Below are 27,257 nucleotides of genomic sequence, written 5' to 3'. Positions count from 1 at the left end.
TCTCCAAATCTGCCTGGCAATGTTTTCTCAGGACACAATCTGTCATCACGAATGTTGCAGACAGGTTTTATGGCCCCCACGCCAGACCACGACTAGAGGTGGGGTGGGTTTTTGGCTGTCAGAAGCTCTCTGTAAGCCCTTGGGCTGCGCAATTCATCTCTCTCTCACCATCTCAGGTCCCTAACAAAACGCGCATGTCTGAGTCCAGCATTGCAAGGGAAATCTTTACGAAGTTTTCGGACGCCGTGATGAAGATACAGAAAGGCAAACAGTCCATATGGACTTTGCAGGCAGACATTGGTTTAAAAAAAAAAAAATCACAGTAATTTAAGTTAAAGTGCATTTGTCCAGACCTCCCTTCCACAGTCTAGGGATACCGTACCCGCTCCTTGCACCACATGATGGGGTTGTGAAAGGAGCCATTACACTGTCTCTGTAAATGACGTGCCCTTTTCAAGTGTCTGCTTCCTTTCCACGTGCAAATTCCCCAAGCCCAGCTGCGACATTCAGGTTTCAGTGCTGCATCCATCAGTCACTGCAGACGTACCCTGCGGGTGTCACGTCGTCACAGCAGTACTGGGCGCTCTTTGCTTGCATCGCAGCAGCTAGAGTCCGTCGTCATCAGCTGACACATGAAGACTGCTTTTTCTAGACGACTGGAATTGCTGTAACAGCCTCCTTTGCAATGAGGTTTTTTGGAAGCCAACTGAAATGTAGAAGTCACCGACATGTAAAGAGGAGGTAGAAACATTCAGTGTCACAGCAATAGGGGTTTTTGTTTGCTTCCTAGTTTAGGGTTGGAGGTTTCCTTCCGTTTTTGCTTTGTTTTTCTTTTTTAGCAGCACAGAGATAGCGGGATCTGTCTGGCGCTGTTAACCGAAAGCAAAAGAGTGGGCAAAGCACTGAAAGGTCCCAAGTGCCAGGGGGTATTTGGAGCATGTGGCAGTCTCAGCGGAGTTGCAAATTTACCATAAATATATAAAATCCCTAAGAAATCAGAGCTACCACCGATACTCCAGAAGAGGGGTGGGAAGGATTCAGGCAACATATTACAGCCGCTCAACAGAAATAAACTTATATAGTAAGTAAGTCACTCTTGGGATACTTGTAAAGGGAAGTCTGAAGGAAGGCAGAAGAGATAATTTTGTAATACTCAGTGTGAATCCCCAAAATAAAGAGTTTTATGGACATTCCTTTGAAATAGAATACAATCATTCATTCCAGCTGTGTTCACATCCTTTTTGCCTTCCAGGGTTAATCTGCTGAAAAGCTTTTAGCTAAGATATACTGTATATCCAGCTGTCTCTGGACTTTTCTTTTTTATCCAAAAATTAACGCGCACCAAACAAACAACTATTGGCAATAACATATTAGCAAAAAAAGGAACATTTCAATTCAGACACAGTTCCCACAACATTGCCTTTAATTCTGGAAGAATAAAGTGAATTGACTTTGTTTTCCAAAGGAAAAAAAAAGGGGGGAGGGGGGGTGAAAAAAGGTATTCGGCTAATTTATAGCATTGCTTAGAATACAAGGAGATTACAGGGATTAATAGCTGGAAGCTTAAAGTTGTCAATTGCCTGAGTGGTATGGGTAGAGATAACATCAGCGTGGTAAGTGATGCTACTGATGACATCAAGGGTTTCACCTCATACCAGCAAACCCCTTAAAACCTTCTGCAGAAAAATATGCCCTTCACTTGAGTCTATTGAGTCACCGGGCTTGTGTTTGTGCCTAGCGAGTCCTAAAATTTCTTTCCATCTCGCCAGTTCTTTTAAGCTCCCACACAACAGAAACACCACACCACATGCTTTCCTTTGGCCCGGCCACCCCATGCACCTCATCCCTCTGAGGACATCTTCACCCCTGGCTTCCTCCCGAGGGACTGTGATAGCGGGACGTGGTGTGGTGTGGCGGAGCAAACCCCCTCGATTCAGCCTGTGCCCTCCTTGCCCCAGCCGATCCCTGTGCCCCCTGGCAAGTGCTTGCCCCCCACGTAGCGCAGGCATCCCTGCCCAGTGCCTGGCTTGGCAGCTCGCCCTGCCCTGGTGTCTCTGTGCCGCCTCACAGGAGCTGGCAGAGAGGATGCTTCAGCATCTCTGAATTAACTCCTCAGTTTGCCAAAGCAAGCCAAGACTTTAGAAGTATTTTACCCGTCAGGCAACTGGGGCGGGGAGGTCAAGCTGTCAAACAGGCATTGCTCACGGCCCCAGAGATGTGGGGTGGGACCTCGGGCTGGGCTTCCCCGTCTCAAACTGCTCAGCATGGGTTCGGCGTGTTGGTTACAGGGCATCTCCCCAGCATCATTGTGCCAGGCCTTCTGCTCTCAAACAGAAAATGGAAACGGGCAAAGCACAGCTCCACCACAGCTGGCTCTGGCATCAAAGTTTCACTTGCCAGACCTGCCAGGCGGCTGCAGGAAACACATCGGATCTGGGGATCCTGACATGCTGCCCACCACCAAAACAAGCCACCCACCTCCGGGGCACAGAGGAGATGTGCCATCACAGCGGTGCTGGCCAGGGGGCCCAGCAGATAAGGACAAGCAGCGCTTGAATCAGGGGACTAGACAATCAAAACAACTTGCCAAAATCCCTCAGCAACTTAAAGAAAAAAAAAATTAATTAACTTGATCCCCATGGCATGCTTCAGCAAGGCCATCTGCTAAGCATATAAGGCAGTAACAGTAGACATGGTTTATATCCCAATAACAGACCCAGATGAAAAGTGAGATTCCGGTGGCACGCTCTTCTGTCTGTGGGTGTCATAGCGTGCCGTGAGCCCCAAGGAACAAGACACAGCTGTTTTCTATCCCTTGAGCTGTGCTGGAGGAAGGGGCCCTTGTAAAAGCTTAAATAAAGACAAAAATCTAGGGGGGAAAAGAAAGCCTAACTAGTTTGGCAAAAAAAATTCTTCACCAAAACACCACAAAGCAAAAAACAAACAAACATGCAAATGCACATATCAAAGCTGAAAAGTTAAGGACAAACATCCTTAACCAGAACAGAGAAAAAAAAACCAGTCAAGATGGTACCAGCAAGCATACTTTGATCTGGTCTTGACATGACAGTTTTGAAGGCATCTTTCTAGGCCTTACTGGATTCCTTGATACGCTGCCAAATGTAACCTAGGTGTATTTAACTTCCTATTTTTTATTTCTAACCTTTCATTTACGTACTCACCATATAGAATTTTTTTCAGTGCAAACAAAGTTGCTGTCATTTCATAGTACACAGCTAGACACTGGTAACTGTAAGTATCAATAAGAAATAATATACTTTTTAAAGCAGTTACTGTCCCTCCACATTTAATTAACCACCAACAACTTTTTGATTTACAATAGTCACAACCTCTGCATAGGCCCTGTGATAAAAGGTATTTTTCTTTTTGAGATGATGAGGAACCTGTTTCCAACTCTATGGAAAAAATGTAAACAGAGGCAAGGATAACTTTCCAGAAGAGCACCACAGAATAGCAGAGAAAGTCTGCGGTGTGGTGGGACGTTAAATGAAGGCTGTGCAGAAACGCTGGCCTGCCCAAGTAGTATGGATACGGTTAAGTCCATGGACCAAAGAGAAGTTCATTGACCAGAGAGCACCACTACCACATCATGAGGTCCATGAGTATGTGGGTACACGCAGGAGTGGCCAGAATCCAGGCATTTTTTCACTGACAGTTTTTTCAGTGAAAAATGCTGCTTCAATTCTACCAAAATTGGAAGAAAACAGAGTGAAACAATCTCATGAAAATGAAGTTGGACATTATTCTATCACAAATGTTTCAGAAAGATATATTCCAAAATGGATTTTTTTCAGAAAACAATCTTTCAAGCGTAGGTACTATATTACAGTTTCTTCTAAAGTTTAAAGTGGAAATAAAATGAATTCTTGTGCATAGTCCCTGCAAATGTTTAACTTGGAGTGAGAAGGGGGTGCTCCTCCCAAATCTCAACTTTTTTGCAGAGTAAAACAATCTGTTCTCTGATCAGCACTACTAGCAGATATATACCTTCAGATACTACTCAAGTCCTTCTCTGTGCTGACCCACAGAAAATGCATATCTGTTACAGCTAAAGGGAAGTTTAATTGCAGCTGAAGAAGTTCATGCTTTCAGGTTGGGAGTTCCCCCTGTCAGTAACTACCACATGAACCAGGATGGACTGACATTTTCCATTGCCTTGCTTTTGTGGGATTGTAAAAAGATCAGCCTTTAAATGTCATAAAATACAACACTTTTGTTTATTAATTTATTTTTTTTTTTTAATAATGAGGGAAAGATTTTCCAACATCAACTTACTAGGAAAATTATTCAGGATGATCAAAAACTTCTGAAGAGGTTGAAGTGCTGACAAGGAATGGGAAATTCAAACATCACAGAAATTTTGGAATTAATTCCCCTAACGTGTGTAAAAACAATTATCAGAGAAACCTTAAAACATGACTTTGTTTACTTGGTTTTTGGCCCTGATGGAGTTTCCCTGGAGGGTAACTGTGAGAGCACAAGCCTAACCACATCCAAACCAGCCTCCCCTAAGGAACTATTCAAAAATGCTCCACAAAGAGGGAAACACATTCCCAAATGTGCCAGGGCACTGCAATATCCAAGCACCTCATTGGCAAATGGAATGCTAACTGTACTACAGCTAAGTTATAACAGACATGTTTTAGACTGTACCAAAAAATCCAATTAAAAAGAAAAAAAAAAGCAATCACAGAGTGCAAGACCTTAAAATGGGAACGTCTTGGACAAAATAACATGTCAACAAAGCTAAAACTACTAATGACATGATATGAGGTGGTTGAAAAGAGGCTCAGGTATTGGTGCTATTCCTGGATTACTGCTACAATATCACTTCTGCCTCCTCCTTTTCTGCTTATTAATAGTTTGCTGCTGCTTTTGCCTGAGAGTGCAGTAATTCAGCCCCATATGAGACACGTATCCATAAAACTGGAAGATTTAATATGGGTTAAATCATCATATGTCTTCTCAATAATGCCAAAGTCTGGGCTGTATCAGTAGACCACTGAGAAAAGGAGGATTCCCAATCTTCTAGCCTTCCTCGAGACACTGCTCCCAAATCTGTCAAGGCTCTTCTGCAGCCTCCTCTGAAGTGCTGTAAAATTTATCCTCAGGAAGTATCACAGGCTGATGCTGTCTTCATCTTTTCAGAATCACAGAATCACACAATCATTTAGGTTGGAAAAGACCTTTAAGATCATCGAGTCCAACCATAAACCTAACACTACCAAGACCACCACTATACCATGTCCCTAAGTACCTCATCCAAACGTCTTTTAAGTACCTCCAGGGATGGCGACTCAACCACCTCACTGGGCAGCCTGTTCCAATACTTGACAACCCTTTCAGTGAAGAAATTTTCCCTAATATCCAATCTAAACCTCCCCTGGCACAACTTGAGGCCATTTCCTCTTGTCCTATCACTCGTTACTTGGGAGAAGAGACCGACCCCCACCTCTCTACAACCTCCTTTCAGGTACTTGTAGAGAGCGATAAGGTCTCCCCTCAGCCTCCTTTTCTCCAGGCTAAACAACCCCAGTTCCCTCAGCTGCTCCTCACAAGACTTCTGCTCTAGACCCTTCACCAGCTTCGTTGCCCTTCTCTGGACACGCTCCAGCACCTCAATGTCTCTCTTGGAGTGAGGGGCCCAAAACTGAACACAGTATTCGAGGTGCGGCCTCACCAGTGCCAAGTACAGGGGCACGATCACTTCCCTAGTCCTGCTGGCCATGCTATTTTTAATACAAGCCAGGATGCCATTGGCTTTCTTGGCCACCTGGGCACACTGCTGGCTCATATTAGCCGGCTGTCAACCAACACCCCCAGGGAGTTTTCCTACTTCCAGAGAGCTGAGGCTACCCCGAAGCAGCAGGGTTTCCATTTCAGCATCCCCCCTGCAACTGGCCTACTCCTCACAACATCTTCTACTAATTTTATCTTGGCAGGTTTTCTGCAAGAAAGCAGACTGCAAGAAGCAGTCTTTTTCTCTTAAAATATTAAAAAAAAAAAAAAATAGTCGGGGTCCTCTGAGTTCAAACTATACACTCAGCTATTTTTCTTTGCATGTAAAACTCAATAGCTAGCTCCTCTGAAAAGCCAGAGTGCACAATGTGCCAACGTCGAGGAATCGCTGAAAAATTCAGCCACTGCAGTTTCTCAGCATTGGGTGTGGACCCCTTCCAAGCACAGGCATCCTCACACCAGCATGAACACCTGGCTGAGGCTTCAGCAACTTCACAAGTCGAAATAACCAAAATAAACCCCAGAAAATTCAATGTATGCTGCATCAAATACTTTCCTTTTCTTCAAGGGAAGCTCTATTTAACAGACGTTCTGCTTTATTTTTTACGACAGCATCTGTTTATTTTATAGGGCTGTTTTCCAGCAACATACAGAGCCTTCTGCAGCGCTCGCTTTTAAGTCTGATTTGGTGCTCCCTTGCACAGCAAAACCAACAAATCATGAAAATAAGATGCTGGCGAACAAGCAAACGGTTGAGCCTGTGCATGTATGCAAAGCTGGCAGCGTGCGGTGCAGCCGCCTCCCCCTCGTCCACGCGTCGCTGGGGCTGCGGCATCGGCCGTGCCGTGCTGCACCAGTGCGGCAATTGAGTCCCAGCGCCGGCGGGGACCCAGCTGGCCCCGAGCAGGCTGCGCGCAGGCTCAGCCGCACCAGAGACCGCAGGGGAAGAGCAGAACCCATGCGGTGCCCCTTGCCTTCAGCGATAAACAAGTTTGGCCGGGCCCAATGCTGGGATCTTGGCTGCAGCAGCAGCAGCCGTCCTCTGCCTCCCATCACCCATGTCCTCTGAGGGTTTAATAGTGGCACGGAAGCACACTGAAATCATTTGGGTGGGAAGCAGCACCCCAGCATTGGGATTTTCAAAACCTGCAAGAGATGCAGAGATGTCAACAGGGACCCTGCACCCTGCTGCTGCCCAGCATCTTCCACGTGGCCCCAGGGCTTCCATTTGCCATGGAGTCATAACCATCACCTGTGACTTTCCATACCAGATTGTTGACAGTATTGGGAAATGGTCATGTCTTTCTCTTTCCTACCCACTTTATTTTTCCTTTACTTTCTTTTTTTTATTTACAGTCTTTTTTTTATTTTCCCCTTTATTGCCTTCTTTTCTCAATTGCATAACTGCATCAATATTCAAAGCTTTTTAAGGATTACATTACATGTATAAAGAAAAGTAAGGCATCAGGCTAAAGATATATCAATTACTATTGCTCCAGAATAACAAGAAGCAACACAACACAGATCAGCTGCAGCTTCTAAAACACTTACCCAAAAAAGAATGGATTTTTCCTCTACCAGCATTAAAGGAGAGTTACGTGCCCCCGTTGTGGCCTATTTGCTTTCTTCTGTTTCCACTGTAACACAGTCAGACTCCAGCAAGCTTCTGCGCAGGAAGAGCCACAGACAGAGAAACCCCACTTCTGCTCCTCCGTCCCATCCACTGTGCGTGCCCAGATTACCTGGAGCATTAATAAACTCTCAGCTCATGGATTGCTGTAAGAGTATATCTTAATGATAGCTACTGGGTGATTAATTAAATACAACTCAAAGTCGAACACACTTCTGCCTGTATTTACAAAAATTTTAATGCAGCTACAGTGCACTTGGAAAGCAGCATGTCACCTTTAAATAGCATTTCACTTCTAAAGGGAAAAAAAAACCAAAAAAACCAATCAGAAAAATCCATTTCTTACTGCCAGTTTTCTGCCAGCTTATTGAAAGCAAAACAGAGGTAAATAAAGCCAATTCCCTGGAATGAAATGTCTCACCCAGCAGATAAGCAGAGTTTAAGTCTAAATACAGCCAGTCCCAGACCCACCAAAAACAGTGCTGGCAGGAACCTCGGTAGGTCACCTCATCGATGCCCAGGGCACGAGGCAGGACCAAGCCTACCCCAACAGCTGCTGAGCTGGCCTGACCCAAGCTGACAAATTCCCGGCCAGGGAGAAGCCTCCATCCCCCCAGGCCAGCCCTTCCTGCGCTTGCCCAGCTCGGCACACACAGCCCAGGGGCTTGCTTTCGAGCCTGTGGGGTTGTTCAGAAAGTCATTTACCACCCCCCAGAGCTCCACCTGGGTTTAGAAAGGACGGTTAGCTTATTCCTTTTTTTATACATCATCACCAAGCAGAAAAACTTTGCTGCCTTCCTGGGGATACTACGGTCCCACTGCCCGATGCTTTACCACCGAGCAACTGGCCGTGTTTTCGCTTAGGATGATAACAGGGCTCGTACAGAAACAAGAGAGGAACAGTCTTCATATATTAACTTCAGCTCTTTACATATTCTCACTAAAGGCTTTTTAAACATCTCTGAGCAGCCATCAGCCAGGACTGCCCTTTCAAAAAGTGAAATCCTGTCACGTCCCGTCTTCCTGAGCCACTTGTGCACTTTAATCCCTCTGCCTGGGCGCAGAGAACGAAACCGCCTGGCAATGTTTATCAGCCTGTCACCAAACATAAATGAAGCGTTCAGCGTTGGGGACATAAGATCTCCCTAGCAGACACCGAGCGATAACACTTGCGCCAGTTCAACTAAATCAATCGAACGGCTGGCAAAGGTAATCCCGGGTAGTTTTTTTCCAGAAGTATAAATTCACATTAGAGAGGAGCCTCAATTCAACTTCATATTTTCAGAAACCTAATTTGTCTTTGCAGATGGCTGGTGGCGTTCGTGCTAACCTGCTCGGCACCAGCGCCTGCTCCTCCCGCCAGCTCTCCCTTCCCCACGTCCTTCTTGCTCTGTGCAGACCTGGCGCACTGCCTATCAATCCTCGTTACGGGGCAAGAGACGCCTTTTGCAAATCGTTATCACAAGGAAAAGAGACAGCCGCAAAGCCGAAATACCTATGAGAAAGGGCAGGTTATGCATCACCTTTCTCAACAGCACAGAAATAGGATATCGGGAATAAGTTACCTGGAAGCTAAGCCTAACATGGACTTTGAAGACAAAAAAAAAGTCACCAAGGGCCAAATGCCAGTGAGAAAAGTTTCTCCAAGGCTTCCCACAAGGGTTCTTGGACCACCTCGGGCAGCAAACACCTGGTCACACACTGCTGCTTCCTCGGTGTCACCTGCAGCTGCAAAGACCGTCAGTATTTTCCTAACATTTTCCTAACATTTCCTACACCTAATGTTACACGAGATTTCCACCACGGCCACAGCGGTATCACACAGCCGTAGAGATGAAGGGCCACATGCAGGATGGAGAAGCTCACATCAGGCACTTCAAAGGATGATTTCTGCATTTAAATGAGCTAGGGAAACAAAGTCCTTTTGGTACAATGCAAATTAACTGTTATCACCAACAGATCCAAACGGAGAGGACCATGCCACACTGCCAAACAGGAAAAAAAAAAATAGTCTATTTACAGATGTTAAGCCACTGCCTGTTAAAAAAACCCCACTCCTTAAAACATGGCACAAAAAGGTGCCGGCATCCCTCCGTTAAACCCTCTCCCTAGCCCCTGCCATCCCTTTCAGCTACCCATCTCAGCAGGCTGACGTGCGGCCATCGCTCACAGCCTCACGCCGAGAAACTCGCTCCGTGTGAGCTGCCTGCGAGGCCACCGGCGAGCACAAAGCTCTCGCTGCCCGCTCTGCCCATCCCTCCTGTCTGCCTCCCTAAGCGAGCAGCGCGGCAAGGTCTCCCCACAAACCCCTCCGGCCGAGGTCAAACGCCATGGGGCGGGAAGGAAAGAAATCCTCTCCAGCCAGGATTTCTGGTGGTTTTGGGGTTAAAAGAAAAGGAAAAGAAAAGAAAAAAAACTGGTCTGTCTAAAATTGTAAAAATCAACATGTTCAGTATACTCACATATTCAGCTGGGGAGGATTTGTAGCTTCGTGTCATGGAATTAGACTTTATTGAAAAAAATTTGAGGAGAAGGAGCTCTTACAGCTAAAAGAGGGCATGGGAATCAGCAATGCAAGACCTAATCTTTACGTAGTCACAGACATAAAAAATAGGTTAAAAAATATAGCGTCTGTGTATCCCCAACTCTCATCACACTGGCTTGCAAGCTGGGAAGAAATCAGCGGGATGTGTCAGTCACCATGGACTGAAGGCCAGATCTCAACCAGGGATTTAAGGATAACACAGTTATGGACTCCCCAAGCATTGCAAATGTGTGATACGTATGTATCTAGACCCTCCTGTTTACACTGGGTAAATCTATGACGTAAAAAGAAAAAATGCAATAACTACAATTGTAATAGTAGTGTAATGTGCAGCACAACTTATCACCTTGCATAAAAAAGGGCAAGATGAATTAAAAATTAGGTTAGCATAGGATTGATCAGGCTTGAAATCACACCAGTAAGAATTGCTTTTATGGGAAAAGTTTTTTAGTGGAGACAAGTACTGACAGCCTGTGGCACTCTAAAACCAAAAAAAAAGCTAAATCAAGCTGGTCAGGAGATTCAGCTTAAAAATCATTATTTGTAACCTAACAATGCTTGGTTCTTCTTAATCTCTGTATTTTCCTGGGTGCTTTAGTTAATTCTTGGGGTTTTTAGGTTTGTTTGTTTGTTTGTTTTTAAACATCCACCTATGATTATGAGAGCTGAAAACTTCTTTTTAATAAATGAAAGCTGAGTTTCTCAAGTAGTCATTTGCCTCTAGAGGAAGGGACTTCAAAAGAAGGGGTGGGGGAGAAAAACTTACTACTAAATCAATTGAGTAAATTTCATTATCAAAATTTCAGTTCATGATAGATTTGTGCCTTCGTGTCTTTCAAGAGATTTGCAAAAATATATAATTACTTCCTACAATTTGTTACAAAGAGAAGTTTGGAAATTCCTCTGAATGGACATAAATACACCTAAGCACTGTGGTGGCTTTGAAATGCAGAGAAGTGTCCTCCTGTCCTTCCCACTCTGTGATCTGAAGGGGAGGAAAAGGAGCACGAACAGAAATGAGAAATTATTATATTTTTTAAATGGAAAAACAACAACAACAACAATGGACCAGCAAGCCCAGGCAGGAGTGGTCCTTTGACCTCTTCAAAGTCAGGGTGGCCACATGTCAAATGCCATGGTATGCACAGGGGTTTTGTGGTTTTGATGGTTGCTGAGCCACAGCTGTGTGGGACTGTGCTCTCCTCGCACCGCTCTCAGCCAAAGTACTAGAGGACAGGACAGTCGTTACCAGTGTGAGCGCTGGTCTGGAGAAATGGGCTAGGGCTCACCCAGAAAGGGAGCTCTTCCAGAAACCCACCAGCTAGTGAAGGGAGAGGCTTGGAAAGGCTTCTAAGAGAGGGCCATCAAGAAAACCACTGAGCCAAGCAGGGTTGATGGGCCTCCCAACTCTTTTTTGTTCTCTCCATGCAGCTGCAAGCTCTTCCCTCTCCCAGAGGGGCAAAATTGGTCTATCTGCCGAATCAGTGTGGAGGAACTGGAGCCTCCATAGCTTTACTCTTTTTGACCTCTCAGTTTCACAAGGAACACATTTAAGCTTTTTGCCCTAAGCTCTAAGTTAAAAGAAACTACACACTGCAGCCTCCAGCCTTCCAGAGCTCCCGAGGGAAATAAAAGGTCACCGAATTCCCCAGTCTTCCCTGGGGTTTGCTCCTGAGAGCTTAGAGTTTGCATATTTGTGTGCCTGCTTTGCAGTAGAGCACACCAGACCATAATAAGCCAAGTGCAAGAGGAATGCTCTGCAGGTGGTGCCAGATGGATGCCAGACAAACTCTTCATTTTATTGTCCAGCGCAACTGCTAAGCTTTTGCATCCCAGTCAGACTTCCAAGGCATCCGACACGAGTAACTTACTAGCTAGAGGGATATGTCTTTCCAGTGCCAATTCAGGTCTCAAGTTTACTTATTCTCCTCACGTAGCACAACTGGCAGAAGTAACAGAGCAAGATCAAAAGGAAAATAAACTAGAGGAGAAAAGCTGAAGTATGAAATAATACTGGTAACAGACAAGCTGCAGTTCATGATCAAAGGAATTAATCAGGCCCTGTCGTGGTTTAACCCCAGCCAGCAACTAAGCACCACACGGCCAGTGGGATGGGGGAGAGAATCGGAAGGGTAAAACTGAGAAAACTCGTGGGCTGAGATAAAGACAGTTTAATAGGTAAAGCAAAAGCCGCGCACGCAAGCAAAGCAAAACAAGGAATTCATTCACTGCTTCCCATGGGCAGGCAGGTGTTCAGCCATCTCCAGGAAAGCAGGGCTCCATCACGCATAACAGTTACTTGGGAAGACAAACACCATCACTCTGAACATCCCCCCCTTCCTCCTTCTTCCCCCAGCTTTATATGCTGTCCCCCAGCATGACGTCATATGGTATGGAATATCCCTTTCGTCAGTTGGGGTCAGCTGTGCCAGCTGTGTTCCCTCCCAACTTCTTGTGCACCCCCAGCCTTCTTGTTGGCAAGCCAGTATGAGAAGCTGAAAAGTCCTTGACTATTAACAACAACTAAAACATCAGTGAGTTATCAACATTATTCTCATCCTAAATCCAAAACACAGCACTATACCAGCTACTAGAAAAAAAATTAACTCTACCCCAGCCGAAACCAGCACATTCTCCACCCCTTATTCCATACCATTTACATCATGCCCAGGTCCCATACTTTCCAATATATTCCAATTAATCATCACCACTTTTCCTGTCTTTTGATATATGCACACAGATATTATTCCCTTAGTCTATGGACTACCCCTGTAAAATGTCCATAAAATGTCCACAAATGTCCACAAAATGTCCACTGAGTTCATTTAGTCCATGACTTTGGACTCCATCTGTTATGGTGGTCACTCAGGGCAGGAGAGGTGCTGTGAGTTACTGAGCACCAAAGCCAGCACAGATCGGGTCACTGCTGCACTTGCACTGCTTCTTATAAGAGTTTTCCTCCATTGGTTCAGGGGGTCCCTGCTATAGTAATTCCTATAACATGCAACTTAAATCATGGATTACAACAATTTAACGGTATTTCCATTACGATCTCCGCCCTGGTCTCTTTGGGCCAGGTTATAGAGTTTAACATTACATTGAACTCCTCTGCTTGCTCCTAGCCTGGCTAGCAGCAAGGGGTTCCTGCTATAGGAATTCCTATAACATGCAATTTAAATCCTGGGTTACAACAATTTAAAGGTATTTCCATTACAATCTCTACCCCTGGTCCCTTTGGATCAGACCATAGGGTTTAACATTGCAATGAACTCCTCCCCTTGCCCCTGCTCTGGCTTGAACTTATCCACAGACTGCAGTCCCTCAGGGGTGTACCTGCTCCAAGTGGAACCTTATCTATGTGCCACAGTCTCTCCAGGTGCACACCTGCTGCAGCATAGACTTATCCACAGCCACAGTTACTTTGAGATACACCTGTTCCAGCATGGCCTTCTCCATGGGCCACAATGCCTTCAGAGATGTACCTGCTCCAGCGTGGCCTTAGCCACAGCCACAGTCCTGTCAGAAGTAAACCTGCTCCAACAGGGCCTTACCCACGGCTGCAGTCCCTCCAGGGGCGTACTTGCTTGGTCGTGGGCTTATCCATGGCCACACACTTTGAGGTGCTCCAGCATGATCTCATGCACAGCCACTGATGCTTCAAGGTGTATCTGCTGCAGCATGGATTTATCCACAGCCACAGCTGCTCTGAGGTGTGCCTTCTCCAGCATGGACTTATCCTTGGGCCACAATCCCTTCAGAGGTATACCTGCTATGGCATAGACATAACCATGGCCACAGATGCTTCGAGGTGTACCTGCTCTGGCATGGGCATATCCACGGCCACAGACGCTTCAGGGTGTCCTGCTCCCACGTGACTCATCCACAGGTCACAGTCCCTTTGACTCGAGTTCACACTGGAGTTCCAGCCTGTCCAGTACAGCAGCACAGAAACAGCAGCGATGCCCTGGCCATCTGCCAGCGCAGGCGCATCGCCATTGCTGTTATCAAAATGTTCCCAGGCACAGCAGATCAGATGATCAGCAGTACAGCAGCACGGCAAGCAGCGAAAGCGAAGAGCAGCCACTAATGAGCACTAAACTCTAATACACAGTAAGGCAAGCAAGCCCCATGGCAAGCACAGAGGCCTGCCAGTTAATAGCTAAACAGCAATAACAGCTATAAATTCAATCATCTAGCACATTCCAATCAAACCTGTCGTTATCTCGAGCCCCACGTTGGGCGCCAAAAAGGACTGTCGTGGTCTAGCCCCAGCCAGCAGCTAAGCACCACACAGCCGCTTGCTCACTCCCCCCTGGTGGGATGGGGGAGAGAATCGGAAGGGTAAAACTGAGAAAACTCGTGGGCTGAGATAAAGACAGTTTAATAAGTAAAGCAAAAGCTGCACATGCAAGCAAAGCAAAACAAAGAATTCATTCACTGCTTCCCATGGGCAGAAAAGTGTTCAGCCATCTCCAGGAAAGCAGGGCTCCATCACGCATAACGGTTACTTGGGAAGACAAATGCCACCACTCCAAACGTCCCCCCTTTCCTTCCTCTTCCCCCAGTTTTATATGCTGAGCATGACGTCATGTGGTATGGAATAGCCCTTTGGTCAGTTGGGGTCAGCTGTCCCAGCTGTGTCCCCTCCCAGATTCTTGTGCACCTCCAGCCTTCTTGTTGGCAGGCCAGTATGAGAAGCTGAAAAGTCCTTGACTATTAATGACAACTAAAACATCAGTGAGTTATCAACATTATTCTCATCCTAAATCCAAAACACAGCACTATACCAGCTACTAGGAAGAAAATTAATTCTATCCCAGCTGAAACCAGGACAGGCGCCAACTTTATAAATAAAGACCTACCTTCCCCCATTTCTGAAAGGAAGAATTTGCTGTTTGCCCTCATGTCAAGCAATCCTTTTGAGTGCTGAAAGAATCCTTAGGTAGCTGAAAGAAAAAAAGTGACAGAGCACCTCAAATTTTATTTATTTGCTTTAATCATCACAAAAGAGGGCTTTCCTGGGATCTCACTTCTTTCCCATCCATGTTCTGTATAGTCCACAAAACCAAAATAATCAAAACCCAGAGCAGCTTCCATTCCAGCTGAACCAGGAGTGTCAAAATGAGGTCTCATGACCATTACCAGCTCAAAGCAAAGGGTTCTCAGCAGCCAGAGCAGCACTGGCTGTCCCCAGCTTACATTGCATGCCCCACACATCTGCCCCCCTCCATAGGCATGCAGTGCCCAGCAGTGCCAGCACCTGTGAGTTGACCCTACTCCAGAACTTCATTTCCCTAAATGAAACACAGCACTGCCTGGCTACTTCTGCCCTCCCTCCTGTACCAGGTCTGCTATGGCCACGCTGACCTGCGAGGGAGAAAAATTCCCATCTCCATCTCCCCAGCCAGGGAAGGCAGCATCTTGGTGCCACCTACCCCATGGGGCTTCTTGATCATCTGCATTAAGCTGTAGGCAAGAGGCTCAGAGCGGACTTGATGACCAGGTGGTGGGAGCACATGAAGAGACATGGCTTTCCACCCAGCAGGACCTCAAAGCCTGAAAAACGAGAAGTACCCCAAGCCTCTTGCCCACTGAAAACCCATGATGGGATGGCTGCCACCAGGTCTGGTGCTGATGCTCAGGTGAGCAAAGACGATCTCCCTACTGGGGTTACTGCTGGTCCCACAGCACCCATCATGCAGGTCCATCCTGCAGAATGGACTTTGGGGCCCCAGAAAAAAGAGGAGGGAAAAAAAAAATCTAAGTTTTCACTACCGGAGAAAAAAAAAGGCTGATATTTTACAATTCAGACAAAAGCAAATCAAACCAAAAGTCTTGAAATTTCAAGAGGAATTCTGTGGTGAAATCCTCGCTTTGGCTTTAAAAGTCTCAAACACCATTCGCTTCCAATCTTATTTATTAAGGGTGATACAGCGCATCCCTTTGGCCATAGGACACTGGGGAACGTGATGGCATTGAGGTGAAACCTAGGCTGTGACGAGCTCGGAGGGACCCCTGACATGTTGAAGAGCAGGAAGCAGCAGTTTCTGTGACACATCCCAGATCTGGATGAGTTGTTATTTTCCCCCCTTTCTGCTATCCTACACCAGAAATGTGTCCAGACCCATCTCCCCACTTCAGGAGGGGTTAGTGCCAGTAGCAGCACCGGCACTGCCTTCCTCAGCGTGCAGATTTCTTGTGCTCTGACTTTTTGTATCTGAGTCAGAAAAACATTACAGGGTTTCCTACCAAAATAGATGGTCTCACACTGAGAAGTGCATCAGCCTGACATCAGCAATAACTAATGGGCACACCGCAAAACTGACTATGAAAAGGCTTTGTGTTCCCATGGGAAGGGCTGAGTTTCGCAAGACCTGGGCTCATACTTCTATGTTTTACCAACAACCTGACATGCAGAAAACTTGGTTCACCCAAAAGAAAAGGCTGCAGGTTTTGGATTCTATTTTGTTTTTCAGTGTCAGCTTTGAAATACACAAAATGTCCTTGTAGAACAGAAATTTCCAAGTAATTTGATGTTTGCATGCCAAGATTTTTCAGTGCGATCGTTCCTGAACAGAAGGTGAACGTTAGTAAATACATTAAAAGGAAACATGACAGCATCATTGGAATTAATTCCTCCATTCCTGCTGACAACAGCTGACACGTCCCCATGGAAATCTGAACTTCACAAAGCTGCACCTTCTGAGAGAAAACAGCTCCTCTGACAATCTCTGCTGTGCTACCAGGTCAAACACTCTTCACCTTCCCTCATCTCTTGTCTATTTAAATTAACCATTCTGAGGCATCTTCCTTTCCCTATTATTTTTTGGGGTTGCTCTTGACTTCAGGGGAGCTCTCACCTCTGTACAAGCCCCTTGGCAACTATTGTAACACCAATCGTTTCAGCATAAATTTTGACTGGACGCATTTTTGTAAGTGCTTCATTTATGTACATTAGTCACCTAATAAATAATTGGCAAACAATAAGTGTCTCCTGGCTCTGTGAACGGGCATGATGCTGCTAGGACTAATGAAAGCATTATCCATCAACACACAGTGTTTCACGGAGAACAATAGAGGCATGAATTTACGGCAGTGCAATACAGAAAGTGATGACAGCCGAAAGCAGGGAAGCTGGATGGCAGCTGCAGAAATCAAGAGTTTTGTTTGGCTTTGGATGTAAACCAGAGCTGCTCTCAGCCTTACGTTTTCAGCTGACTTGGCTGCAAAGTATTTCAAGGGTATCTGATTCAAGCGGTGATGTGGGGCTGCCTCCCCAGGCTGTTTCGTTGGCTGTGTGACCAAGAACCATGTTGTCATCCCATCACTTGACAATCTGGACTTAATTCGCTTCCCAAGACACCGAAGCACACAAGCTCTGCCATGGGGAGAAGAGGAGAGCCTTTCTGGGCAAAGACAAACCAACATCACGTGCTCCCACATCTCCATGCCACTCAGCTTGCCTTGAATTTTGTCATGTCCTTCAGACATGCAGACTGGGTCGGTAACTCCTGTTTGACTTCATCTGTCTTCCCCCACTTTACCCTCCTCACCACTCTTCCCATCACATCTGTACCTAGGGCGGTTGTTCTGCTTGGGTTTGGGGTTTGTTTCCTAAGGTAGACAGTCTGACTACAACTGTGGGGTAACATTTAGGAAAAATCATTTGATACTTGATAGGATTGAGGGGAAAATAGGGTTCAAACTCAGGCAAGGAGAGGACATTTGTGAGATGGGGCTGGGTTTATGCTGGGGAAAGAAGGACTATGGAGGCAGAGGGAGGGAAATTGTATTAAAAGAAAAAAAAAAAAAAAGAAGAAAAAATAGAAACCCCAAATGTTTTTCCCATGTCTGCATGCCAGAATACAAGGAGCCTGGCTAAGAAGAGGAAGACTCCAGCTTTGGGAGACAGAGATGTCCCCAGACCTTCTGAAGGATGCGATCACGGAGGCCTGCTAGGGCCATGCCTGATAGGGATAGGACAGGAGAAGACCCTGGACCACACGGAGTACAACTTCTATCTGAATGGCTTCACAAAAAGATCATTTAACAACTCCTGCCTCCTGAAGCTGCAGGCCGTGCTGAAAGGAAGCTCAGGTCCAGGGGCTCCCCGCTGCCACGAGGCAGGTTCAAAGAGATCATGTAGCCCCTGGCTACATCTTGTCCCAAGGCACACACAAGTTCATAGGACTCCCTGTCTCTCCAAAAATACCACACCTTCCCTAGACAGCCGTATTGCGCATTAGCAGACCCAGAAAGGTACAGAAAGTTAACATGAGATGCCAAACAAATTATTCCTAAGCAAGTGCTTTCTCACACATCATCTCTAGGAGAGAAAGGCCAGTCCCAGGGCGAGGGCTGGGGCTGCTCGTAAGACAGCACCTTCCAACACCGAGTGTCCAGATCCAACCCAACCATGCTGCTTTCCAGCAAGTCTCTTCCCCGCAGGCTAACGCCGCATCGCAGCTGAATGAGGGCAGCAGTCATCCTCACGCTGCTTAGACAAGGGATCACCACACTCTGGGAAGTTTTCCCGAAGACCGTTTCAAGCTCGTGAGGTACCTTCTTTCACCTTCGCATCTCCAGCGGGGCTTTGCGACTAGACATCATTGGGGAAATAGCACAATATCCCAGGAAGATAGAGTAGGGTCCTCACTCCGTCCCAAGGCAGAACAAAATAAGGGAAGCACAGACCCAAACCTCTGCCTATTGACTGAAGGATTGTGCCTGATGACCTGGCTCAGGGTTACAAAACAGGATATTTAGGGGTAGAAACTCCTCTTTCTTCCTTTTATTAAAGGTCAATACTTGACATAACATGTCCTTCTACAAATGAAAATTTTTTAACTAAACATCCTGATTTATTCAAAAGGTGTTTGTTCTTATCTAGGCTTTTTGTTGTCAATCAGTTTTTCTTTAAAACAGAGAAGTACCACCAAAAATAAATCTCTAGGGGAAAAAGTCCTTCAGTGCTTGATTACTGCGGCCCTTCAGCTACAATGGCATTTGCACACTTCAGTAATTCCCTCCCAACTAAATGTGTAAAACATCAATACTACACATTATTTTTAAAAATTGTCCCAGAGACAGCTTTATTTTTCATTCTATTCAACACAAATTTAATGTGCTTTCTGTAGGAAGCAGCAAAAGAGAATCATTTGTATTCATGGTCTTGTCTCTTTACCCACTCCCATTAAAAGCCCATGAGTGTCAATATTAGAGTACCCACTGGTTTTAAGAAAGAAGAGGGGAAAAAAAAAATCAGCAACAGAAAACCCTCACAGCCAACCCTGACAAAAACTAAGCCACTTTCTGTCGGTGACAACAACCCGAGCCGAGCTGCAGCCCATCCAGCAGCACCTTTGACCTGTGCACCAAACTCTGAGGCACTCGAGATGTGTGTCCTTCTGAACTGCCACCTTTTCCTTTAGCTCAGAGTTTGGCAGCATTATAACATTTATAATTCATCAGTTTTATATCCACTTGCCTGCACTAAGAGCTCCAAGATACAAGATTAAAATCCTTGTTGCAAAACTGAACTCATCAGAATTTCCTCCACCAAAAAAGCCCAACCTCGATTAATAATTCATCTGCCAAGGAAGGAACAATGTTTGCTTTACAGTGCAAGTTTGGGGGCTGATTTTTATGGCCTGGAATGTCCAAAGGAGTATTCATAAAATAATGAAATGTAAGGCATAATCTGTCAGGCTATTTTTAGAAAACTAAATTATCAAGTTTGAGCATTAAAGCTAAAGCTAGAGCACTGCAGGACTAAGCAGAAAGAAACATAATAATGTCACCATTTTTTAATTTATTAAATATTTGCTCTTTTAAGTAAAATTGTACTTTTGTAATCTCTCCATTTAGAGAAGAGTTTTGGGAAATATTCATGCATAGAGTCTGACAGCTGAATCACCTCCATTTGCTGTGCATCCCATTTGCTTTTTCTGTATTATTCACTACCACAGAGACACGGTGATTTAACATTAATTTAATTTACATATATTAAACGTGCTAAGAGTATTTACACAGCTTGACTAGAACTATGAGACCAGCTTTCCAAATTCAGCTAACTTCATGGCAAAGCCCACAGGATGCAGTTATTTCGCTAAGCTGGCTGCAGAACACAGTCACCTCTTAAATCCCCAAATTTAACTATTCATGAACAGTTAATTACTTCTGTTCTGGGTATTGGCAACAGCTTGACAAGCCTTATGCATTGGCATCTTTATCCTTTCTCAGACCCTCGCTCTGCATCTGTGTCTGCCCCAAAGCCTTTCAGAAAGCCTCTATGTTGACCAACGCAGTTTTCCTTCTGGAAATCATAAAATTTGCTGAGTATAAAAGACTGTCATCGTTTTGAGAGCAGAGGGAATCTGGAACATCACAGTTACCTTTTTGCTCCTTGCATCAGTCTAAGCCTTGGTCTGCAGTGCTAACTATTGCAGAGCATGGGTTAAAGTATCCTCTTCTGGCCATTATTTAGAAGGATCTTTATTAGAAACCCATTCACAGCTGGATGCAACAGTTCCACAACCACTACCAAAAAAAAAAAAAAAGCAGTCACTGTGCTAGCTGATGGAAATGTCAGGAATATAGTTTGTTGCTTTTAAATCTAGGAGATGAATTAAGGAGAGCCTAAGCCTTAACCTACAGATCTCAATCTGAATTTTCAAAAGGTCTGTGGACCAGGGGTTTGACATACTCATGACAGAGAAGGGGCATCTGCTTCCCTGAAGTCACAGCTGCACTGGCATCCCAGGTTTGGGGCTCAGCCCTTTTCCAGCAGGAGTTTGTTTCAGTTGCAAGGAGAAACTTGTACCTGAGATCAACTGATGAGCTTACTAGGAGCCCAGCAGATGTACTGCAAGGAACATGGCAGGTTGTTTGACTCAGTTGGAAGAGATCAGAACTTGGAAAGTGAAAAAATAAGTTAATGAAACTCATCCACATTTTGACGTTTTAATGACCTTATGTTTGAAGCACGTCATTTTCTTTCCTCAGACGAAGAGGAAGCGACTTGATGTGCAATATGAAACGAAGCACGATGATGGCTCCACAGTCAATAGCTCACACAGTAGTACAGTAACACTAATAGTATTCCTCTGCTACCTTGAAAATCCTCCAATCCAAAGACTCTCTGTTCTCCTGCACACACAACCTGATGTAGGTAATTCATAAAGGTTCTGTGAAGGGAAATACAGAGGCAGGTGTCTGTGGAAAGAATAGTAAAGAGCACTGTAAGTTCAGCTATGGGAGTATAGAGAACAGAGGAAAACACAGCGTGAGGACGTCCAAACGTGAGGCTGGGAAGAACTATTTGGGGTAAGCGTCTACTCCAAAAGCCACAAAACAACCACCAGTCCCTGGCAATAAATCTACATCTTTAGTAAAGGATTAAAAACGCCCATTTATAAGGAATGGATGTGAAGGAGATTAGGGGATCTCAAGAATGTTACCAGTGTCCTAAGTCTCTGTAATAGTAGGAATGTGTAAGATTTAACTCCCAGAACAACCTAGGCTAACCACGCTCCATTTTAGTATGGAAAGCCAGAAAGGAATTTGTGTACTCCTTGCCAGTCTCACCTGAGGAAACTATCTTTTTGGTCTCCAAATGTGGTAATGTATTTCACTCTGAGTCACTGAGCAAGACATACAAGCACCACTGTCTCCTGGGTTTAATTATAGCCCAAGGAGAAATAAATTCCTTTTTAGTCTCAGCAAGCAGCCAGTTGAAGCCCTAAAGCATGAGATTAGTACAATATCAATATGATGCAAACAGCAAACCAGTCTCCTTCTAAAGCCCCTTAGAAATACCTATACATGAATCATAAGCTGTATTTTCTATTTACATTAATTTCTCTGTTGTGTTACAAAATCCCTTCCATCAATTTATGAAGCTCTAGCTTAGATTTCAGGTCCTTGTTCTCAAAGATTTGCAGGGGTTATTTTTCCCACCAGAACTTCATCTCTCGGATGGCTGGAAACCTTCTTCTACTCTGCAAATTGGTTGTCTATGAATTTAAGTGGTTCATTTGGTGCCAGTAGTACTCCTTCAATTGTTTCAAGCTACTCCTTTAATTCAAAGCTCCTCCACATGCAGCATGTAGTAATCTTAAAATTACAGAAGGGTGGTGGCCAGCCTTTCACCTCTTACCATAGATGTGGACGGCAAAGAAAACTGGAACAAGCAGCAGAATCCCAAGTACAGCCATTCCCTGAACCAAGGCGCGTCCGAAACAGCTCAGTCAGGGGGATCAAAACAAAGTGGTACAAGTACAACAAGAGGCAAACACAACTATCAACTTGTGTATGACTTGGTGACTGACCACTGCAAATAGCAGAAATTTAACTAATAACCCACTGATAGTCAAAAGCATTAATAGTCAGCTGCAAATGTTAAAAAACCCAATGAAATTCATATAACATGCTGGAGAAATACTTGAGAAATACTGGAGGAATACTTGTAACAAGTGCTGAAACCATCCGCTGTGTCTGACCTAAGCTTTGTGCACACTAGACAAATTTAAACAGAAGAAGCACAAGTCAGAGCCTCTGAGGGCAGCATCACCATCCCGAGACTGAAGGGGATTTCTCTGTCAGACCACTTGTGTCCCCCTTCCTAGAGAGGCTGCTCAATCTGCTGGAGATCAGGCTGCAGTCCTAAGTAAATGATTAAACCACCTCATTGTTTATGAACTCTGACCTAACATGTAGTCAATAAAACCATTCAATTGCCTTACCTGAAAATTTACATTAGCTCTATAAGTTTGCTGCTCATCTCTGATGACTTAAACAGCTCTTCACCACTTCGGATGCTCACGGTGTATTTGGATGTCTCAGTAGTATACGTTACAACCTTTTGCAGTACATCTTTGGCCAAGCCAAATAAACCATGGCTTTTGATAGCTTAAGACAGAAACCTTGTTCCCCGTTCACCGTAGTATTTTTTCTTTGCACTTGTCTGAGTTCAGGTGCACCTTTCTGGAATGTGAATACCCGGGACTAAACACATGATGCCAAATGAGGCTTCAAGGCTGTCGTTGTGGGTTAACCCCGGTAGGCAGCTCAGCACCACACGGTCGCTCGCTCGCTCCCCCCGCAGCAGGATTGGGGAGAGAATTGGAAGGGTAAAAGGGAGAAAAGTCATGGGCTGATAAAGACAGTTTAATAAGTTGAAATAAATAGATAAATAAACAGTGAAGAACAAAACCAAGAAAAACAAGTGATACAAAAATCCCCCAATTGCTCACTGCCAGCCGACCGATGCCCAGACAGACCCCGAGCAACGGCAGCCCTGGCAACACCCCCGCTAGTTTTTATTGCTGAGCATGACATCATATGGTGTGGGGTGTCCCTCTGGGTAGCTGGGGTCAGCTGTCCCGGCTGTGTCCCCTCCCAACTCCTTGTGGCAGGGCGGTGTGAGAAGCAGAAAAGGCCTTGACCCTGTGCAAGCACTGCTCAGCAACAGCTAAAACATCCCGGTGTTATCAACACTGTTTTCATCACATATCCAAAACACAGCACCATACAAGCTACTGTGAAGAAAATTAACTCTATCCCAGCCAAAACCAGTACAGCCCTGAAGGAGAATACGTGAGATCCTGTTCCCTGGATCTTTTTTTAGTAGAATCAGCTCTTATTAACGATACATTCAGATCTAGCTCTCGTCTCCCATGGATGTGTTGTCCCCTGCTTTAGAACAAAAAATCTTGTTACCGATTCCTAAGTGTTATTCATCCCACCACTCCCACTTCAGTAAGACATCACTCAGTTCTTCAGGACTACCATCAGATTTATCTCATGTGAAAATGTATGGGTCACCCATATTTGCTAAGAAGTATGTTGAGCTGGAACTAGCCATTCACCATCCTAATAATAATCTTTTAAAATGAAACAAGAGCTTCATAAAGCAAATGAGAAACCAACCTCTTCTGTGCTGATTAAGTATCAGAGAGGCTTAATATTTTATAAGCATCCTCTTCTGGCTAGCTTAGGAAGCAAGCTTTTTTAGGTTGTGACCTTCCTCCCTACAGAAAATGCTTTACACGCAGGGTTCCATAGCGAGTTATTGCTAGTTGTACACTGCTCCTACCCCTGCGGAGCAGCTTTACAAGGGGAGACAAGGAGACAAGTTCAGCTATTCTAGCTCATTTTAGGACGGGCGTATGTGCACAAAAGATGAAGAATGGCATATATTAAAAGAAAATTACGAGAGTGAGTAAGAAAGCAACAAGTGTCAACAGACGAACCACCAACAGGATTTGCTAATTAACCATCAGCTGCCATGAAGGTAAGTGGAGAGGAAGCGCACTGCTCCTAAGCTGTCACCATCGCCTCATCAGGGCTCACTTCCCCCAAACATCTTTTCCTCCTATCCTCTCCATTGAAAGACAGAGTCCTCGGGGACAAACTGATCAGAAGCAGCAAACCACAAAGCTCAGCAGCCAGGCGAGCCTGGCACTGGAACGTTGACAGCTTGGAGACGATGGCTCCATGCAAGGTTTTGCATTCCAGTGTGGAGATGAGCTAGATTTTGTGTCTCTCCTTCAGTCAAGACAGACTGAAAGCTGGTGGAGCTTCATGTTCGCTGAGGCTTTGCTGTACAGCCATTGTCTTCTTTTGTCTGAACTTGAGCTGGATAGGCAGAAGAAAGCACAAATGAGAAATCTTCTGTTTATTAAACTGTGTATAAAATTACTGTGTCACATGGGTACCATCTGTGTTAGCAGCAGTGGGTATTAAAAACAAATGGTGGAAGAATGAAATTCATGTGGCTCTATAATGGCAGTTTGTGCTAAATAATACTCCATGGTAAAGGTGTTACTTGAAAAGTAATTTGAATATCTGGTAGCAACTGCTAAGGCAGTTGGCAAAATTTTATTTAAGTACCAATTAAAAATTGGGAAATTAAATTCCGATTTAAGAAATACTTATAACATTTTTTCATACGTGTTTTCCACTTAGCCCATACCTGGGATGAAGAGCACTCTTGTAAATTGAAATTACTATCTAAAAGCAATGCTCTCAGGGAGTTTTCTATAAGCATTTTCTTTAGGTCTGAGTTACTGCTCCTTTTTTTTTTTTAGCAAAATTGATCTAATTTCCCATTCACAGAGCCCAATCTCTGCTTGATTTGCAGTCCAGAGTTTGCAGTATTGTGCTAATTCATGAGAAGCAGACAGATAAACCAGCTAGAAACAAAAGGAAAACAGTCGATGCTTTTGTTTCACTGTGTAAGGAAAAGGAAATACAAGGAATTAATGAACAGAAGGAATAGGAAAGGCAGGTCAGAGAGAGAGAGAAAAAAAAGAGATTTCCACCACCACCACTTTTAAATGGCTGTTAACAGCCCCTCCCTTCTATCCAAAAACACTTGTTTACTGCAAAGCGACCCCTGACTCCCACAGGACATTAACTATGTAAAGATGGGACATGAACACATGTCGAGTCACTGTCTTTATGTCTGACTGCATGGATCCAAATAGTCTCCATGCCCATCACCCTTCCCAGGTTGTGGGGCTGCAGATCGTCATCGTAGGCCCCCAGACAAGAGCCTTGGGCTTTCTGCCAACCCTCTTCTTCGCCCCCTATCCCCCTCACGTTTGGGCAGGCAGATTCACACCAGAGCCCTACAGATTGCCAGTCAATCCCTTTTAGGAAAAGAGTCTTTAAAAAATAATTTGATAACCACCACCACTTTTACTCCTGCAAGCAGGAGAGTGCTGCAGGTCTTTTTTTTTTTTTAAACAAATTATAGATTCAGTTTCCCACAAAGCAATCTTAGTCTTCTGCCTCTCTTGAGTGCGTGCACAGAACAAAAAGCCCTCCCTGATTTCTCTCTTTACAACTTTCTTCTACTGACAACATGACAATCTGCTACCTCTTTGGTCAGGAAAGCACCTGATTTTGAAAAACAGCTCTTTTCTGTCCATCCTTTGCAGCTGAGAGGATTTCAGACCCCATCCCCATCCCTTTACCTGGAAGTAAGCCCAAGAAAATCAACACCCCCCTAGCAGAAAACGCTCGTCTTCTGCAGATGGTTCTTCCTGGCCCAAGCGCACCTTGCAAAGGAGTGCAGCACTGTGACTGCCTGAGCTGCCTTTTCTAACTGGTAACACATCAAGCAGAAGCGGTGCTTTGGGGGCAGAGCTAGAGGACTTGGTGCTTCCCTCTTGCCTCCCCTCAGGTTTACAAGAAGTGGTGCTACTGCCTTCTTGGCCGCTACATTGGGAACATCCACTGCACCTTGGGCTGTGCAGGTGCAAACATTTCTTGCACCTCAACCAGCATCAAATCCCTGCTGCAGAAAGATGTTTTAAATCAACAAAAAGGCTGAAATACCGAAGAACAGTCATCGGATAGCATGAATAATCCTGTAAGGCAGAGGGGCTCAGCCATCAAAATGGAATTCAGCTTGGCACAGGCAGATCCCAAATCTGTCACAGGAGTAACTGGAGAATGTAGAAGTGAGGAAAACTAGTTTTGGCATTTGTTTTTCTTAACTTGGACATGTTTTAAATTTAAAATGGGAAGGGCATGTTATTGTAATGAGAATGGGTAATATATGTTGTTTTCTATAAAAATAGGCAGAAGTTACATCACTGTTAACACAAAAACACCATTAAAAAATTCCATGAAAGCACGGAAATGCATTAAAACTTAGGCAAAGCAACCTGGTCAGACCATCTTTTTGCAGAATTTACCCCATGGACCTTTTACCTTAAGTCACATAATCAGTTTTTACGAACTACAAACACTTTCACTACCTTTTTGAAGTAAACATTTTTCAAATTAAGTCTTGGGTGGGTGGCAGCAGGAAAGGACAGTCCATCTATTTTTTTTAATTAAAGTGAGCATTTCTCTTGGTGTTTCAGTCTCTCAGTGACAGAACTGGAGCACAAGTGTCTGTGGGGAGCCCCAGAAATAGCTGAAATTCCACCCAAATTGTTAATCTTTAGGAAGCGGCTCATGACAACCTAGCACTTTCTTGGCCCTTCTTCTTTGCAGATGCCCAGCCTGCAGTAAGACACAAATGCCTGCTGTGCCAAACAAACCAGGGCCATGCTGTGCACAAGAAGTTTGAACAGAAAATAAACCACCCTCAGATCACCAACCTAGGATATTATCTGACCTCTATTCAGCTGTATCTTTCCGAGATGTTACTCTTGCATGCCTATCCCAGAAAAGCGAGCAAGCAGAGATCTCCTCTTTTACAAAATATGCTGTCTTAGAAGCTGAAAAAAGTCCTGCTTGGCAGGGCTTGGGCTAGAAACCTGGCCTTTAAAGAAGCAGCCTTAGGTATTTGCTTGCACAATCTGC

The sequence above is a fragment of the Ciconia boyciana genome, chromosome 1, assembly GCF_034638445.1.
Source record: "Ciconia boyciana chromosome 1, ASM3463844v1, whole genome shotgun sequence".
In the NCBI taxonomy this organism is placed as follows: domain Eukaryota; kingdom Metazoa; phylum Chordata; class Aves; order Ciconiiformes; family Ciconiidae; genus Ciconia; species Ciconia boyciana.
The sequence above is the reverse complement of the archived record's forward strand: the minus strand, read 5'-3'. Positions refer to the sequence as shown.